The sequence below is a fragment of the Hypanus sabinus genome, chromosome 12, assembly GCF_030144855.1.
Source record: "Hypanus sabinus isolate sHypSab1 chromosome 12, sHypSab1.hap1, whole genome shotgun sequence".
Classification (NCBI taxonomy): Eukaryota; Metazoa; Chordata; class Chondrichthyes; order Myliobatiformes; family Dasyatidae; genus Hypanus; species Hypanus sabinus.
In genome coordinates, this window is record NC_082717.1 from 37,823,601 (window position 1) to 37,839,987 (window position 16,387).

The window sequence follows — 16,387 nt, forward strand, 5'->3', positions numbered from 1 at the left end:
CAGAAAATTAGGTGGGTGAGCAAACAATACAAGGAATGTAGATAGTTTACGTGAGCGAACAAGAAGTTGGAAATAGAAATTGAAGTTATCCCAATTGAATGAAGAGCAAATCATTATTTTAAAAGAGCAACAAATCAAGATATTGTGGGTAAAAAGCTCCTTTGAGTGTTACTGCATCTTTTGTGTTTCATGTACTAAGAAATTAAGGAGGTTAATTTTTTTTTACTGCAAGGATAATGGAATATAAAGTTTAAACACAACTATTCAGAGCACTAATGAAATGGCACCTGTGTATATTTTCAGTGTCCATATTTAAGGAAAGATGTGTTTGCATTGGAGGGCATCTGCAGAAGATTCACTTCTCTGATATCTGGGATGAAAGGTTGATGAAGTAATTTGAGTAGATTGGGTCTGTACTAAATGGGCATTAGAAAATTGACACGTGACCTTATTGCAAGTCTGAGGTGACTAACAAGGGAGAGGATGTTTTCCCTAGTAGATGTATCAAAAACTGCAAAGAAAGGTGCACATGGAATTCAGGAGTTCATTCTCTCAGCATGGCATGAATCTTTGGAATTTTCTGCCCCAAAGATCAATGAATATATTTAATGTTGAAATTGGCAGGTATTTTATCCATAATGATGTCAAGGAGAAATTGTAACCAGCTTAGGGCTCCACAAGTAACCCAACTTTAAAATGACCTATTTATTCAATCCTCTATCATGGTAATATTATTTCCAAAACAATATGTAAACTTTACATCTAAACTTTAAATGACAATGATTCATACAGTCACTTGTCAATTGCCCTTTGAAGGTCCATAAATACAGCATTCACAGGTTTGAGTTTATCAACCTGCTAGTTATAACCTCAGACATCAATTAGATTTGCCAAACACAGTTTTCCTGATCCCATCTAATCATGTTGCACTGGATTGCAATGATGGACAGCCCCTTTCTGCACATGGACCAGTACACGTTTTGGTTTCACATCCATCCAGGAGTAAGGAAGGTCCCATCAGACCTGGTACTGAGCTCCAGAACTCAGCATTGAACTCTGGGGACAGTTCTGCAAGGAAATTAACTAAGGGCCCAGATAAAATGCATATTGATAACCAGTAATCGGTTTATTACTGGCACATGTACTGAGATGCTGTGAAAAGCCATCCAAGTAGATCATGACATACATAAGTACATTGAGATTGTATGAAAAGGAAAACAATTATAGAATGCAAAATATAGTAGAAACATAGAAAACCTAGAGCACAGTACAAGCCCTTCGGCCCACAATGCTGTGCCGTACATGTACTCACTTTAGAAATACCGAGGTTACTCATAGTCTCCTATTTTTCTAAGCTCTGTGTACCTGTCCAGGAGACTCTTAAAAGAAACTCTTGTGTTAGTGTTGCACTTACACAGCAAATACAGTGTAGGTAGACAATTCAGGAGCAAGGGCCATGACACGGTAAAATGAGAGATCAAGAGTTCAGTTTTATCATATAAAGTGACTGTTCATGAGTTTTATACCAGTGAGATAGATATCTGTTCCCAGGTCTGGAGAATGTGCTGGCAAATTGAGTTTGTGTGCTTTCTTAAAGATTTATCTTAATTAGTATTTCTTTTAATTGGTTTACAAAAGTTCTAGGTTTAAATTGAATATATAAATTTTTAGGAGTTTCAATTTTTAAAATGTCTCTGAAAATCAAGGACATATAGAAAGAAAAGGAAAAGAACCTTTTGCAATTCAAGCTCTCAGATGCCATCTAGATGACACAGGGATTTGCCTTCAGTCCACTCACTGAATACAGATTGTTCTACCTGATGGTACAATTTCAGTGACAAGGCCTCTTAGACAGTGGGTTCCACACAACCACACAGGTACCTGTGACCTTAGGGATCCTGCTGGAGATGTACAGAGGAGTGGGCCAGGTCAAACATGGTGCCATATAACCATATAACAATTACAGCACAGAAACAGGCCATCTCGGCCCTCCTTGACCATGCTGAACGCTTACTCTCACCTAGTCCCACTGGCCCGCACTCGGCCCATAACCCTCCATTCCTTTCCTGTCCATATACCTATCCAATTTTACTTTAAATGAATGCCGTCCACTATGATCTTCTAAGTATGTTCTTAGAGTCTCCTGAATAATGGTCCCTTATCTTGAAAGCTGATGGACAGCATAGACTCAGTGGGCCAGAGGGCCTTTTTCTGTGCTGTGTGACTCCATGCTTTAGTACTTGCCTTGTAATGATGGAAGGTATGTTGAACGTATTCAAGCTTTGTGAGTTTTCTAGCTTGGCATCTCCCTTGATGCTGTCAGAGGGTGGTGGCAGAGCGAGGTTTGATCGATGCACTTTGTGCATTGGACTCTAATTCATGTACGATGTGTTTCCAGATTTTCTGGTTGTTCTCTGTTAGTTTGGGTGATTTGGAATTGAAGTGGCCTGCAGGTAATGAAAACTGAGCTGAAATATGGTTTTTGATTTTATATCCTGTGTTTTCCTTTTTTGTTGTTGTTGTTGTTTACACAATTTGTTTTTTTTTGCACATTGGGGGGAGGGGTTGGTTTCTTGTTCCATGGTTGTTCTTTCTTTTGTGGCTGTCTGTGGGAAGATAAAACTCTGAGTTGTATACTACATACATACTTTGATAATAAATGTACTTTGAACTTTTGAATAGACTGTCACTGTAAAATGCTGTCAAACTGGACAGAAGCAAGAGTGCTTCTCATTATAGTATTGAAGTTTTTGCTGATGTATAAAAATTACACAGCACCATTACATCAGTCCATTCCTGAATGACTGCTCCAGAAAAACATTTGATTTTGCCAAAACTTGTATTTTTATTATGGGAAGCACATGCTGTGTTACTAGAGATAACTTAGTAATTCTAAACATCATTACTAGGTTCACAGGAACAGCATGAGGAAAATAACAATGCAAATTAAAAGGTACTTGAAGTGCAGTAGGCTAGTCACAATCTCGTATAGAATTTGGGTGAAGTCTCTATGCATCTTTCATATGTCCTTGTCCTAGTGGACCTGATGGATATCCTTAGCATTTTCTATTTATTTATTTATAAATTTTCAGCTTTTTATTCTCTTTAATAGGAACTCCAACTGCAAGAAATTGCAACACAAACCCATGTTCCAGCACAGTCAGACAATGTTGCTGCTTCAAACATAAGCTGTAGATGTGTCATACAAAATTCTCTCCATGCTGTTATCCTTTGTTATAATGGACCACTACAAATCTTTGTTGTTTTTTCCAACAAGATGGTGCCAGTGACCAACAACAATCTCTTTCAGACAGCTTGCAAAGCTACTAGATACTCTTCTTCTAAATATACTTCTGAACTGCGATCAATTGCAGCCTGTTATTTTCATCTCTGAATGTATTTTTGGGCCGATTTAGCACTTCTGCGATCTCCTGGGGGATTCGGCATGGAATGCAGCTACTGGCGGTGGCTGCACCGATTCCTAACGGCAGAACACGAACCCGGAATTGGCTCCATTACTCTGCAGAGGTTGAAGTGTCGAACAGGATTAAATTGATGAGGATGAGAGCAGAAAACAAATGGGCGTTCAGTGCCATCTTTGACTAGTCTCTCTCCCACTTGCTGATGCCAGCAGGAGGTGCAGGGGTCTAGGTTCAATCACCTCAGTAGCTCATGTGGACTCACTTTCGACTGCAGTTCAATGTTTAACGTCCTCGGTGCTGAACATGCTTTACTGTTTGTACGATTTGATTGAGGAACCGAATCTATGGCTGTGGCGTGGAGCGGCGCTGACTGGTGGCTGTGGCTGCGGCCTTCAGATCCTGGACTGGCTTCACTTACCTCGGCGGTTCATGGTTACTGACTCGCATTTAGGGACTATGCCGTTTGAAGTTTAATGTTCTGTGTGCTATTCATTTGCTTTTTGTTGTGTGCGTGACTCTTTTTTCTGCATGCTTATGGTCTTGTTGTGTGGGTTTGATTTCTTAATGTTCTTAGTTAAGAACAGATTCTTAACATTCTTAGTTATAGAATAACGGATTCTATAGTGCTTCCTTGTTTTGTGGCTGCCTGTAAGAAGACAAACATCAAGGTTGTATACCGCATACACACTTTGATAATACATGTACTTTGAACTTTGACGTCATCTCCCACAGACATCTGAGAAAAAAAGCCTCGCAGAGACAGTGGTATTCCAAGTGATAGAAATCAATAGAAGTACACCTCACCTAAAGCTTTGAAAAATATTGTGGACTAGTTGTTTAGAGGAAAGATTTGCTATCCTTTTGTATCCAGGGTGTTAGATTTGGAGCAACTTCACAAGATGAAACCCTTGCTTGATTCTTTAAAGGTCCTAACTGCAGAACAGAATGTCTATTTCATAGTACAATAGAAGGCTACAATATGAAATTGCCAATAATCTAATATTAAAGAATGACATTTGGTGGAAATCCAAAGGTGGGGTAAGAAATTGCATCTCAAAAATGAGAGCTGTTGTATACGATGGGGATTGAAGAGAGGGAAAGTTATACAATGCATTCTCCTTTCCATACTGCCACTGGATTAAGGATATGGAAATGCCTCCTATTTCACATTTCTGACATTCCCTGTATCTTTGAGCACACAATGTTCAAATAAAAGTAAAGCTCCTGTCCAGAAGAACATTCGGCATTGTGCTGGGCCTTCTACAACATGCACAGATGGAATGCAGACTTCGGATGCATTCCCCCAAATGTTGGCATGACTAATACATATCAAATATGGGAAACATCCACCTGCCTTGACTGCTACAGGAGGCTGTGGTTTCCACATTCAACAAGAGAAGACAGTAAATGATGCTGTCATAAGAACCTGCAATATACTTTTGGAACTAGCATCTTCTCTATCCCACGGAGAATAACCCAATCTGCACAATTCTATTTGATTGAGGAAAAACAATGATGTTGGTGGTTTGTTGTCTTTGCTTGTACTCATCTTCTGGGGGAAAAAAACATGAGGGAGATCTTGGCTAACAGGGAAACAAAAACACTTTCTGTAATATCATCTGTATTCTAACCTCTTACCATAAGATATAGGAGTAGAAATAGGCCATTCAACCCATTGAGTCTGCTCTGCCATTCTTACTGTAGTTATAAGGAGTTCTTGAACTGATCTAGATTACCAGTGGGAAAGCAACACACACACAGAAATTGGAGAAACTCATCAGGTCAGGCAGCATCTGCAGAAAAGAGTAAACAGTCGACGTTACAGGCCGAGACCTTTCCTCAGGACTGAGAAGGAAGGGTGAAGATGCCAGAAGTGGAAAGAATAAGCTTTGATCTCTTGTCACATCCCAAACCAATCGATGTGCAATAACTTGGACTTGGAGAGACTGTACAGCAACTAGTATGTGCCTGGTAAAGTATAGTATTAACACTGAGGTGAATGCCCAGTTAATCTGATTACAGTGGCATGGATTCAGGCAGTAATATTGGCCAGGATGTGGGGAATTAACTACTCTACTTTTTAAATAGAGCCATGGGACATTTACACATGTGTGCCAACCTAGAAGAAGCAATGAAACTGATGAGGCCCCTTAGGGGCTGAACTGAAAACCAGCCTGGAATTTGGGCATTCTGCCAAAGCACAGGATTGAAAGTGCAGCTGGACATGAGCTTGTCATAATTTAAGTTGTGGTTATACCCCAACATTCAAGCATTTTTATTACAAGCATCATATTTATTTTCTAGCTGAGTCTGACTCCCCTGACATGAAAATTTAGATTTTTGACATTTATTTGGTGCGTTTTGATGGGATCTTGGAATCTGCTGCCTTTCGGGCTAAGAAATCAATTTTCCTGGAAAGGTTTTACATATTTTACGTATGAAAGTCAAAGCCAGTGAAGTTGGCCAAAGAACAATCTCAGTCACAACTTCAAATTTAAATCACTGTATTTGAATAACGACACAGAACACAAGAAGTTGCTCAGATATAAGAAGTGGCATATGTTACACCTATTAAGAAAAGAACTTGTATTTACTAAGTGTTGCTTGGCTTCCCAGTGCATTCTTCCACACTTTAAAATTCAACAGTAATGCTAAACCAGTTCAAATTCAGGTGCCCAGCATGTGTATGGTTCCCATATCTCCTCATACCAATATTCCATTACACAAGGCCCAAGGTTGTCCTGGAGATAACTGAGAGATGAAACTATGAATTAGACTCCATCTAGATCTCTCACTGCCTCAGTAAAGCAGCCAGCAATATCAAAGACCTTGCCCACACTGGAATTCTCTCTTCTCCCGTCTTCCATTAGGCAGAAGATGCATAAGCTTGAAAAGATGTTCCACCAGATTCTTCAATGGCACTCTTGTATGATCAGTTGCGCTCTTAACCTCACAATCTACCTCGTTATGCCCTTGCACTTTATTGCTTGCCTGCACCTCAATTTCTCTGTAGCTTTCATATTTTCTGCATTGTTAATATTTTACCTTGTTCTACCTCAATGCACTTTGCCCTTTATGGAGCAACATAAGCTTTTCACTGTATCTCAGTACATGTGACTATAATAAACCAAAGCCCATAACAATAACAATACCAATGCCAGAGTTGATCATCAATTGATGAGATGAGGCACGAATGAGCAAAGGACATTAAAAGCTGCATTTCTGCGAGTTCTCTTAGTATCCTCAGAATGTAAGCACAATATACACACTGAAATCGATGTACAACTGTAGTACCTTGTGTGACCCATACGGAAAGGAACTGGTCATATTCAGCAATCGGGTTTTACGTTAATTTCTTTTTCATGGTGTTCAAAGGTACTGTGCTATGCAAAATATTTCTCAGCCAAGCATTTTTGAGGCCCCAAGGATCATTTCTAGAGGAATGGAATTCCAAAGAAGAAATGTTATGTGAAATTAATATTTGTAACCCCTGTTTCAGGAATTATGCCTAATTTTGATCTCCATATTGAATACATATTTGATATAGAGGGACTGAAGGAGGTGTGAAAAAAAAACCCTGAACTGTAAGGCCATGACTATCAAAGAAGTCTCATATCCTTGTTCACAGGAAGGTGTGACTAGATTAAAGACTTCTCATTATGAAAGGGTCTCGAGATAAATGCAGAGAAGAGTTTCCCACTTGTAGAAGCATCTAAAGATAGGGGTCTTGATTCCAACATACAGTAAATTGGAGAATGGAAAAATATTCAGGAGAATTTTTTTTAACTAGAAGTGGTTAAAATATGAAATGCATTAAGTAGCTGAAGTAACTTCCAGTCCAGATGGCACCTGTGTACAAAGCTCCTTCAGTCAACATCTTCTGGATAGTTCACAAAACCTTATACTTCTTTCATGCCTTTTACATTTGTTTTTCATCTCGAATGTGATTCTGGAACTGCTGGAGTCTGGGATTTTTAATTTGGAGAGGGTTTGGGTGTTTCGGCGCTCTGCAGTCTCCAAGGGGATTCTGGGAGGCAGAGGCAGCGTGTGTGAACCTTGTGGCAAGGGGGCCCTTGCTGATGTTCAACTCCATTTTCATCAATTAAAGCAACAAGGGAAATTGAGACATTGAGTCGAATGCGGAAGGCGAGGGCTGACTGCCTTCTGATCACTGGTGGGATCGCTCTGCTGCTGGAGAGGGGAGACTGCCTTCTGATCACTGGTGGGATCGCTCTGCTGCTGGAGAGGGGAGACTGCCTTTTGATTGCTGGTGGGATCACTCTGCTGCCGGAGAGGGGAGACTGCCTTCTGACTGCTGATGGGATCACTCTGCTGCCGGAGAGGGGAGACTGCCTTCTGATCACTGGTGGGATCGCTCTGCTGCTGGAGAGGGGAGACTGCCTTCTGATCACTGGTGGGATCGCTCTGCTGCTGGAGAGGGCTGACTGCCTTCTGATCACTGGTGGGATCGCTCTGCTGCTGGAGAGGGGAGACTGCCTTCTGATCACTGGTGGGATCGCTCTGCTGCTGGAGAGGGCTGACTGCCTTCTGATCACTGGTGGGATCGCTCTGTTGCCGGAGAGGGGAGACTGCCTTCTGATCACTGGTGGGATCGCTCTGTTGCCGGAGAGGGGAGACTGCCTTCTGATCACTGGTGGGATCACTCTGCTGCCGGAGAGGGGAGACTGCCTTCTGATCACTGGTGGGATCGCTCTGCTGCCGGAGAGGGGAGACTGCCTTCTGATCACTGGTGGGATCACTCTGCTGCTGGAGAGGGGAGACTGCCTTCTGATCACTGGTGGGATCGCTCTGCTGCTGGAGAGGGGAGACTGCCTTTTGATTGCTGGTGGGATCGCTCTGCTGCCGGAGAGGGGAGACTGCCTTCTGATCACTGGTGGGATCGCTCTGCTGCTGGAGAGGGGAGACTGCCTTCTGACTGCTGATGGGATCACTCTGTTGCCGGAGAGGGGAGACTGCCTTTTGAGTGCCGGAGGGATCGCTCTGTTGCCGGAGAGGGGAGACTGCCTTCTGATTGCTGGTGGGATCGCTCTGTTGCCGGAGAGGGGAGACTGCCTTCTGACTGCTGATGGGATCGCTCTGTTGCCGGAGAGGGGAGACTGCCTTTTGAGTGCCGGAGGGATCGCTCTGTTGCCGGAGAGGGGAGACTGCCTTCTGATTGCTGGTGGGATCGCTCTGTTGCCGGAGAGGGGAGACTGCCTTCTGATCACTGGTGGGATCGCTCTGCTGCTGGAGAGGGGAGACTGCCTTCTGACTGCTGATGGGATCACTCTGTTGCCGGAGAGGGGAGACTGCCTTTTGATTGCTGGTGGGATCGCTCTGTTGCTGGAGAGGGGAGACTGCCTTCTGACTGCTGATGGGATCGCTCTGTTGCCGGAGAGGGGAGACTGCCTTCTGATCACTGGTGGGATCGCTCTGCTGCTGGAGAGGGGAGACTGCCTTTTGATTGCTGGTGGGATCACTCTGCTGCCGGAGAGGGGAGACTGCCTTCTGACTGCTGATGGGATCGCTCTGTTGCCGGAGAGGGGAGACTGCCTTTTGAGCGCCGGAGGGATCACTCTGCTGCCGAAGAGGGGAGACTGCCTTCTGATCACTGGTGGGATCGCTCTGTTGCCGGAGAGGGGAGACTGCCTTCTGATTGCAGGTGGAATCGCTCTGCTGTTACTGTGCACGGAGAATATTACCCAAGTTTTCTCCATTTTGGATATAGACTTGGTCTGTTTGCTTTTTTTCAGTCTTATAGTCTTTTTATACTCCGTGTTTTTCATTGGATTTTTCTCGTTATTTTGTACGTGCAGGGGGAAGGGGGATTTGGGGATCAATGTGTCTGTTCCAGTTCTCATTTTTTGTGATGGAGGAGGGATTTTGTAGGTCAATGATCATGCTATCGTTTCTTCGTTTCTTTTTTTTCTTAGTTTTGTGGCTATCTGGAGAAGATGAATTTCAGAATTGTATACTTCGATAATAAATGTACCTTTGAACTTTTTGAAATAACATCTTTGCATTTCAGGGGAACTGAATAAGCAAATGATGAGAAAAGAAATAGAAGATAGTCTTGATAGGGTTTGATGAAGGTAACTTCATTCAATCCCATCAAAATGATTCCGGGTTCGTTTGAACAATAAACCCTTGTCATATTTCATTGGACACAATGGCCAGTACAGAGTTATAAATTCTTTGTACTATTCCAAATGAATTCCTTTGTGGCACATTGAAGCGGGCAATACTTGGCCCTAATGCAAAATGCTTGAACTTTTACAGTACGTACAGCTAAGTTGCGTGAATGATTTTTGATCCAGCCACACGAACCGTGATCACACCATTATGTTAGACTGAAAGGCATGCCCAAATACTGTTCCATGAAAGTAAATCTCTGCAAAGCTTTTCCTAACATAACTTACAAATTTCTCCAGCAGACTAAAATATGGAGAATTGCTTTTAGTCATATTTTCACTTTTCCATATAAAATGTAATCATTTGAGCTGGGTTTTCTTTACCTTCAATTTTAATCACTGTATGTGGACAATACCAGTTGTTAAATTCTGCTCTCTCCAGGGAAAACATGGAAATTACATGGAGAAGTAATAAAGACTAGTCAAGAATCAGACAAGGAGAAAATAATTTTAGTATAGATTTTTTCCCTGTTGCTTTCATCTCGTAAATAGGTAGAGGACAATCAATTATAAGTAAAAATCATGTTAACTGATTCTCTACATCATGGGTACAAATCTGTTGTTTCAGGTTTCTTACAATATCAGTGATGAAATTGTCTTTGTATTTTCTTCCACTGGTTACACCAAAAAAGTTTTTTTTTCTGCCAGTTTTTGTGCTAAGCACTGTGTAGATGTCAAAGTGAAAAAAGACACAAACTTTTTTAATGTTTACAGGGATTTGAGTCCTTGTACAATGCAGAGTGGAATAGCAGTGTCATTAATAGAGCCAGTGGCTCACAGCACCAGAGATGTGGGTTCAATCGTGACATTGGGTGCTGCCTTTCTGGTATTCATACATTCTCTCTGTGATCACTGGGAATCCCCTCCCCACCCACCCCACCTCCAGTCCATGCTCTCTGGTTTCCCTCCACATTCCCAAGATGTCTAGGTTGGTAGAATAATTGGCCATTATAAGTTGCCCCCGTGTGTAGGTGAATGGTCGAATTTGATGGAAGTTCCCACATCTCTGCCATTGAGTCGAGTTACACGGTGTGCTGCCACAAGAAAGCAGCAACCACCATTAAAGACCCCCACTATGCAGGCCATTTCTTCTTCTTGCTACTGCTATGGGTTGGAGCTACACAAGTCTCAGGTCCCACACTAGGAGGTTCATGAATAGTTATTAAACTACAATTGCCAGGCTGCTGAACCAATGAACTTAACTTATTCACCATTACACAGAAATAATTAACGCACTTTCTAGGACTCTTTGCAACTCATGATAATCATGCATTTTCTCTTTTTTTGCACATTAGTGTTTGTCGGTCTTTGATTGCTCGTGCATAGTTTTTCCATAAAAAATCTATTGTTTTTTTTATACCTGTACGTGCCTGCAATTTATAGTACCATATATGTACAACAATAATAAAGTTGAATTGAACTTTAAAGTTTGAAAGGAATTGTTGATGGTTCAGGTCAGGATGTCAGTCACAGGACCCTGTCCTGACCCTCTGTTTCAAACTGAAACGTCATCATTTCCTTTTCTCCCATAGATGCTGATTGACCTGATTCTCCCAGCTGATTGTTTATTGACCAATATTACAGCATCTGCAATCTCTTATTTCTCTATAATTCGTATCAGTCTTGCAGGTCTTATTGAAATCACGCACCAGTGAAATTAGCCAGTCTGGAGATTAAAGTTGCATTGAGGAATTGAATTTTGTCAAAGCACTCAGTTTCTTCAATGTCCACAAGAACTGGCAATAGCAGGTATTCCAGAGTGAATACTCCAAGCTCCTGGTGTCATGTAAGCTTCTGTTTATCATTGCAATTAGTTCATGTTTTACAAATAATATTACTCCGTCAACGTGCGGGCCAGAAATGGAACATTAAAGAGTCAATTAAAACCATGGAGTTGTTATCCTATTAAAACTAACCTGGTGAGGGTACTTTACCTTTGGAGGCATTTGCTGAGCACATCTAATCAGACGGTCACTTATTTTCTCACTGGACTCAATAATGGTCATTCATTCTTGTACAATGCTGCAATAGTAATTTGATGGCAAACTTGAAAAAAAAAATGTTTTCTGTGACCACTTTCATTCCTTGCAGATTCTTGGCATTTTTATTGCTAATATAATGCCAAGAATAACTTTTATTACATTTAGGGCAACATATGATTTCCCAACATAAATGTGCAGGGTCCCAATAAACCTGCATTACTAATATCATAGATCACATTATGAATTACATTCAAGATTACTTCGGATAAAACCTTGTCTAGGGTCAGTACAACTACACACTGTCCAACTCAGCTCAGAAAGATGTACCCTAATATCTCAATCAATTTCACCTCATTTTCACTACTTCCAAACAATATTATGACAAACATTTCAAATGAAGGAATTGTGGTATATACTATTCTCAGGGTACTTCATATATTTCCTCTTCTCTAAAGCTATGATTTGTGTGTAGGAATTGAATCTTGTCCTTGCAATGTAACTGAAGTGTCATATGCATGAAGTGGCCAGTAACGTCATGCAGGATCCTACCCACCCTTCTCATGGACTGTTTACCCCACTCCCATCAGGGAGGAGGCTATGTAGCATCCACGCCAGAAACACCAGACTCAAAAACAGTTACATTCTCCAAGCAGTAAGATTAATCAACATCTCCACCCACTAACTCCACCACTACTTTGATATTCTTCCATCAGTCATCTTATGTATGGACTAGTGTTACTTTATCAACATACAGTTAATCTGTGTACACAGGATAGCTTATGTATTTATATTTATTGTGTTTTTACTATTGTTATTATTTTCTTTATCTGTTGTTTATTTTTGGTGCTGTATTGGATCCGGAGTAATAATTATTTCATTCTCCTTACACTTGTGTTGAGGAAATGACATTAAGCAATCTTGAATTGGATTGGCAGAAGTTCAATTTTCAGATTGAGAGAAAACTATCCTAATTTGTCTAACCTCTCCTTGTGTTTCTACTTTCAGGCAGCTATAGATTTTTACCCTAAGATTCCTCCGTGTGTCAATGCTGTTAAGTGACCTGCTATTAACTGTATAATGACTTCAAAATTGCAAATCATCGTAGTTGTCTGAGTAAACTCCAACTGCCATTTCCCCACTTATATTTCTAACTGATCAACATCTTTCAACTACCTTCTTCAAAATCCACAATTTACTAAGCAATCCACCTATTTTTTTTCATCAAAATCATTTACAGGCCACCCTCAGGATAGAAACATCCAACTTTATTTATGAACAAGCTCTCAAATAATTAAACTCAAAAGTCACAAATATACGTAAATCTACATTCCAATGAACCATAGGATCAGTTCCTCTCTTACTCTCTCTTCTCATTTAGTAATTATTCTGCCTTATCAGTTTTTTTTTCTTTTTTTTTAATGCCACCTGGGTTGTTATGTAGACATAAATAACACAAAAGGCTTTGCATAGAAAGTTACGCTTCCAGTTGAATCCAGTGTAGATATGAATTTTTAGTGAAACTGCTATCTGCTAACACGTTGTAATCCATTTAATTTTACTTATCATATGATTCAGAGTTGTCTGCAACAGTGGAGCCCTTGTCATGTGACTGGGGTTGAAGCTGTACTGGACTTGAGGTCCCTTATCAGTTTTATGTGATTTTAATTATGGTATACTGTGGAAATATCAAGTGATTTTTAAGTATTTTCTGATTTATAGACAAAGTTAATTTAAGGTTTATGTGAAAAACAGAGTCTATTCATTACACAGAGACAGCCTCTATATATCACAGAGATCCCAATACTGATCCCTGTGGAATGCTACTGGTCAGAGACCTTCAGCCAGAATAACACTCTTCCATCACAATCCTTGGCTACAGCCAACACAATTTTGAATTCAGTCAGCCAAGTCGCAATGGTTCCCATGTACTATAATATTCTGGATCAACCTACTAGGAAGGACTATATTGAATGCTTTACCCAGGAGCTTTAAAAAAAACTTTGAAGATAAATAACAAGTTTAATCTTCAGAACTCAATATACAGCACACCCAGAAATGTAGAAATTACAGTCTAATACTTTTCCAAATGCTGCAGGCATTTACGTATGTAAATAACATTTATAGCCTGCAGCATTTCATGCCAATACAAGATCATAGCGTGTAAAACAATGTTCAATTCTAATCATTTAGGCGTTGTCTTGGAACACCCAATTTATAAATTAAATGCACGCAAGTACATTCTTTGCCTTCTTGGTTAAAATCAATGTTGCTTTAATCAAAAAAATTAAGAAATTAAACAAGTTTAAACATGTACTCTGAAACTCCAATTACTTCTGCATTTAGACGTGGCAGATGGAAGAGGAGTGAGAGGACATTGTGACATGGTATTAAAATTCACAGATGTAGATGAACTCAGGTGTCAGGAAGCATGTAGATTATCAGCAGCAGCCAGCAATGACGTTTCATGGCATCCTGCCCAATGAAATGTTTGAATTATTCCACAGAATTAGTGTTTAATGTGAATTTTTGGAGCCATCCTTATGGGCTGATTAGTTATTTAACATCACACTGGATGACATCCAGGATTGAAAGAGGCATTTGCTGGAGTCTTCCGAACAGTGATGCCTTTACGAGGAAAGCTGGAATAGGACTTTGACAGCACTACTTACTAATCTCCTGATTTAAAGTTTTTTCTCTAATTAATTTTCAATAGGCCCGGAGAATTTTCAATAGGGTCTAATTAACATGGATTTGTTAGATCTTAGCATGTGTTTGAAATGACAGTTGTGTACTGTCCAAGACAAACTACTACTTAACAATAAAGCAAAGCTTTCATTGAATCTTTTAACACGAGAGACTATTTAACCTACTTTGTCTGTGACAGCCTGATCCCAATGTCTGCTTTCTCACCATTGCTTTGCAAACTTCTCCTTTCTAATCCCCTTTTGGACATGCAAATAAGAATAGTAAAGGGTCTTTGTGCTGGCTGCTTTACTGAGGCAGTGAAAAGGATGGACAGAGTCTGTGCAGGGGAAGTTGGTTTCTGTGAAGTGCTGGGCTGTGTCTGCACCTCCTTGCGGATATGAGATGAGCAGTTGCCATACCAAGCGTGACCCATGCTCTCTGTAGCGCATCAATAAACATTGGTAAAGGTTGACAGTGATGTGCCAAATTTCTTTAGCCTCTTGAGGAAGTAATCGTTGGTGAGCTGGATGACAGGAATGGAGCAGTTGAATTCTTTGCATTTCCTGTGCTCAATTGAGAGCTTACTGTTGGAAGAAAAGGATGAAAATCAGTTATATATCAGGCTGTCATAGAGGAATAATCTTCTTGGAATATACAAAGGGGAGGAGGAGATGTATTTAGAGGAGGTCTATGCTGAAGTTGGGAAAAACAATGAAAAGTTATTAATTACATTTGAAGGCTGGCAAGTCTATTCCTCCAACAAACTTATCAAACTAAACACATTAATAACCTCTCTTAAAAGAGAGGCAGTCTGACCTGCTGTTTTTCCTAATAGCTTCCATTCTTATTATTCCTAATAAAGTCTGAACTTTCCCAAAATGTATGGGTTGGTCACATTGGTGCTATTGATCCCTTTAGCCAGAAGGGCCTGATACTGCACTTAAAAAGTGCGAGTGACTGCCCTTACCACGACTGGTTTAATGATATTTAGAAATTGTTTCAGCACCCTAGTAGTGCAGAAATAATAGAATTGACCTTCACTTCCCTGATTGTGGTTTCTATTGATCTGCTACAATTTTCCTTGTGGATCCTTTTTCTACCAGAACCTTTCTCAGTCTAACTTTCAACAAGTTATGGTGGTAATCTGCTCAAGTCAGTTGTCTCAGTATTACTGTGGAGTAAAGGGAATTTCAGAGGATTGAGAGAGGAGTTGGTCAGAATTCACTGGGGAAAAAACACTGGTAGGGATGATGGCAGAGCAGCAATGGCTGGAATTTCTGGATTTAATTCAGAAGGCACAGGATATAAACATCCCAAAGAGGAAGAAGCATTCCAAAGGAAAGATGACACAAGTGTGGCTAACAAGTCAAAGCCAACATAAAAACCAAAGAGAGGGCATATAACAGAACAAGTTAGAGGATTGAAAAACTTTTAAAAACTAACAGAAAGCAACTAAGAAAATAAAGATGGAATACGAAAGTAATCTAGCCAATAATATTACAGAGGACACCGAAAGTTTCTTCAGATACATAAAGTGTAAAAGATAGGCAAGAATGGATATTGAACTACTGGAAAACAAAGCTGGAGAGGTATTAATAGGGGACAAGGAAATGGTGGATGAACTAAAAAATTATTTTGCATCTGTCCTTACTGTGGAAGACACTAACACTATGGTGGAAGTTCCAGGTGTCAGGGGGCATGAAGTGTGTGGCTACCATTACTAGAAAGAAGGGTCTTTGGAAAATGAAAGGTCCAAAGGTAGATAAGTCACCTAGACCAGATGGTGTGTACACCAAAGTTCTGACAGAGGTGGTTGAATAGATCATGAAGGCATTGGTAATGATCTTTCAAGAATCACTAGATTCTGGAATGGTTCTGGAAGACATTCCTCTTCAAGAATGGAAAGAGGTGGAAGAAAGGAAACTATAGGCCAGTTAGTCTGACCTCAGAGGATCGGAAGATGTTGGAGTCAATTATTAAGGGTAAGGTCTCGGTGCTTGGAGGCACATTATAAAACAAGCTGTTGTAAGCATGGTTTCCTTGAGAGAAAATATTGCCTAACAAATTTGTTGGAATTCTTTGAAGAAATAAGAAGCAGGATAGACAA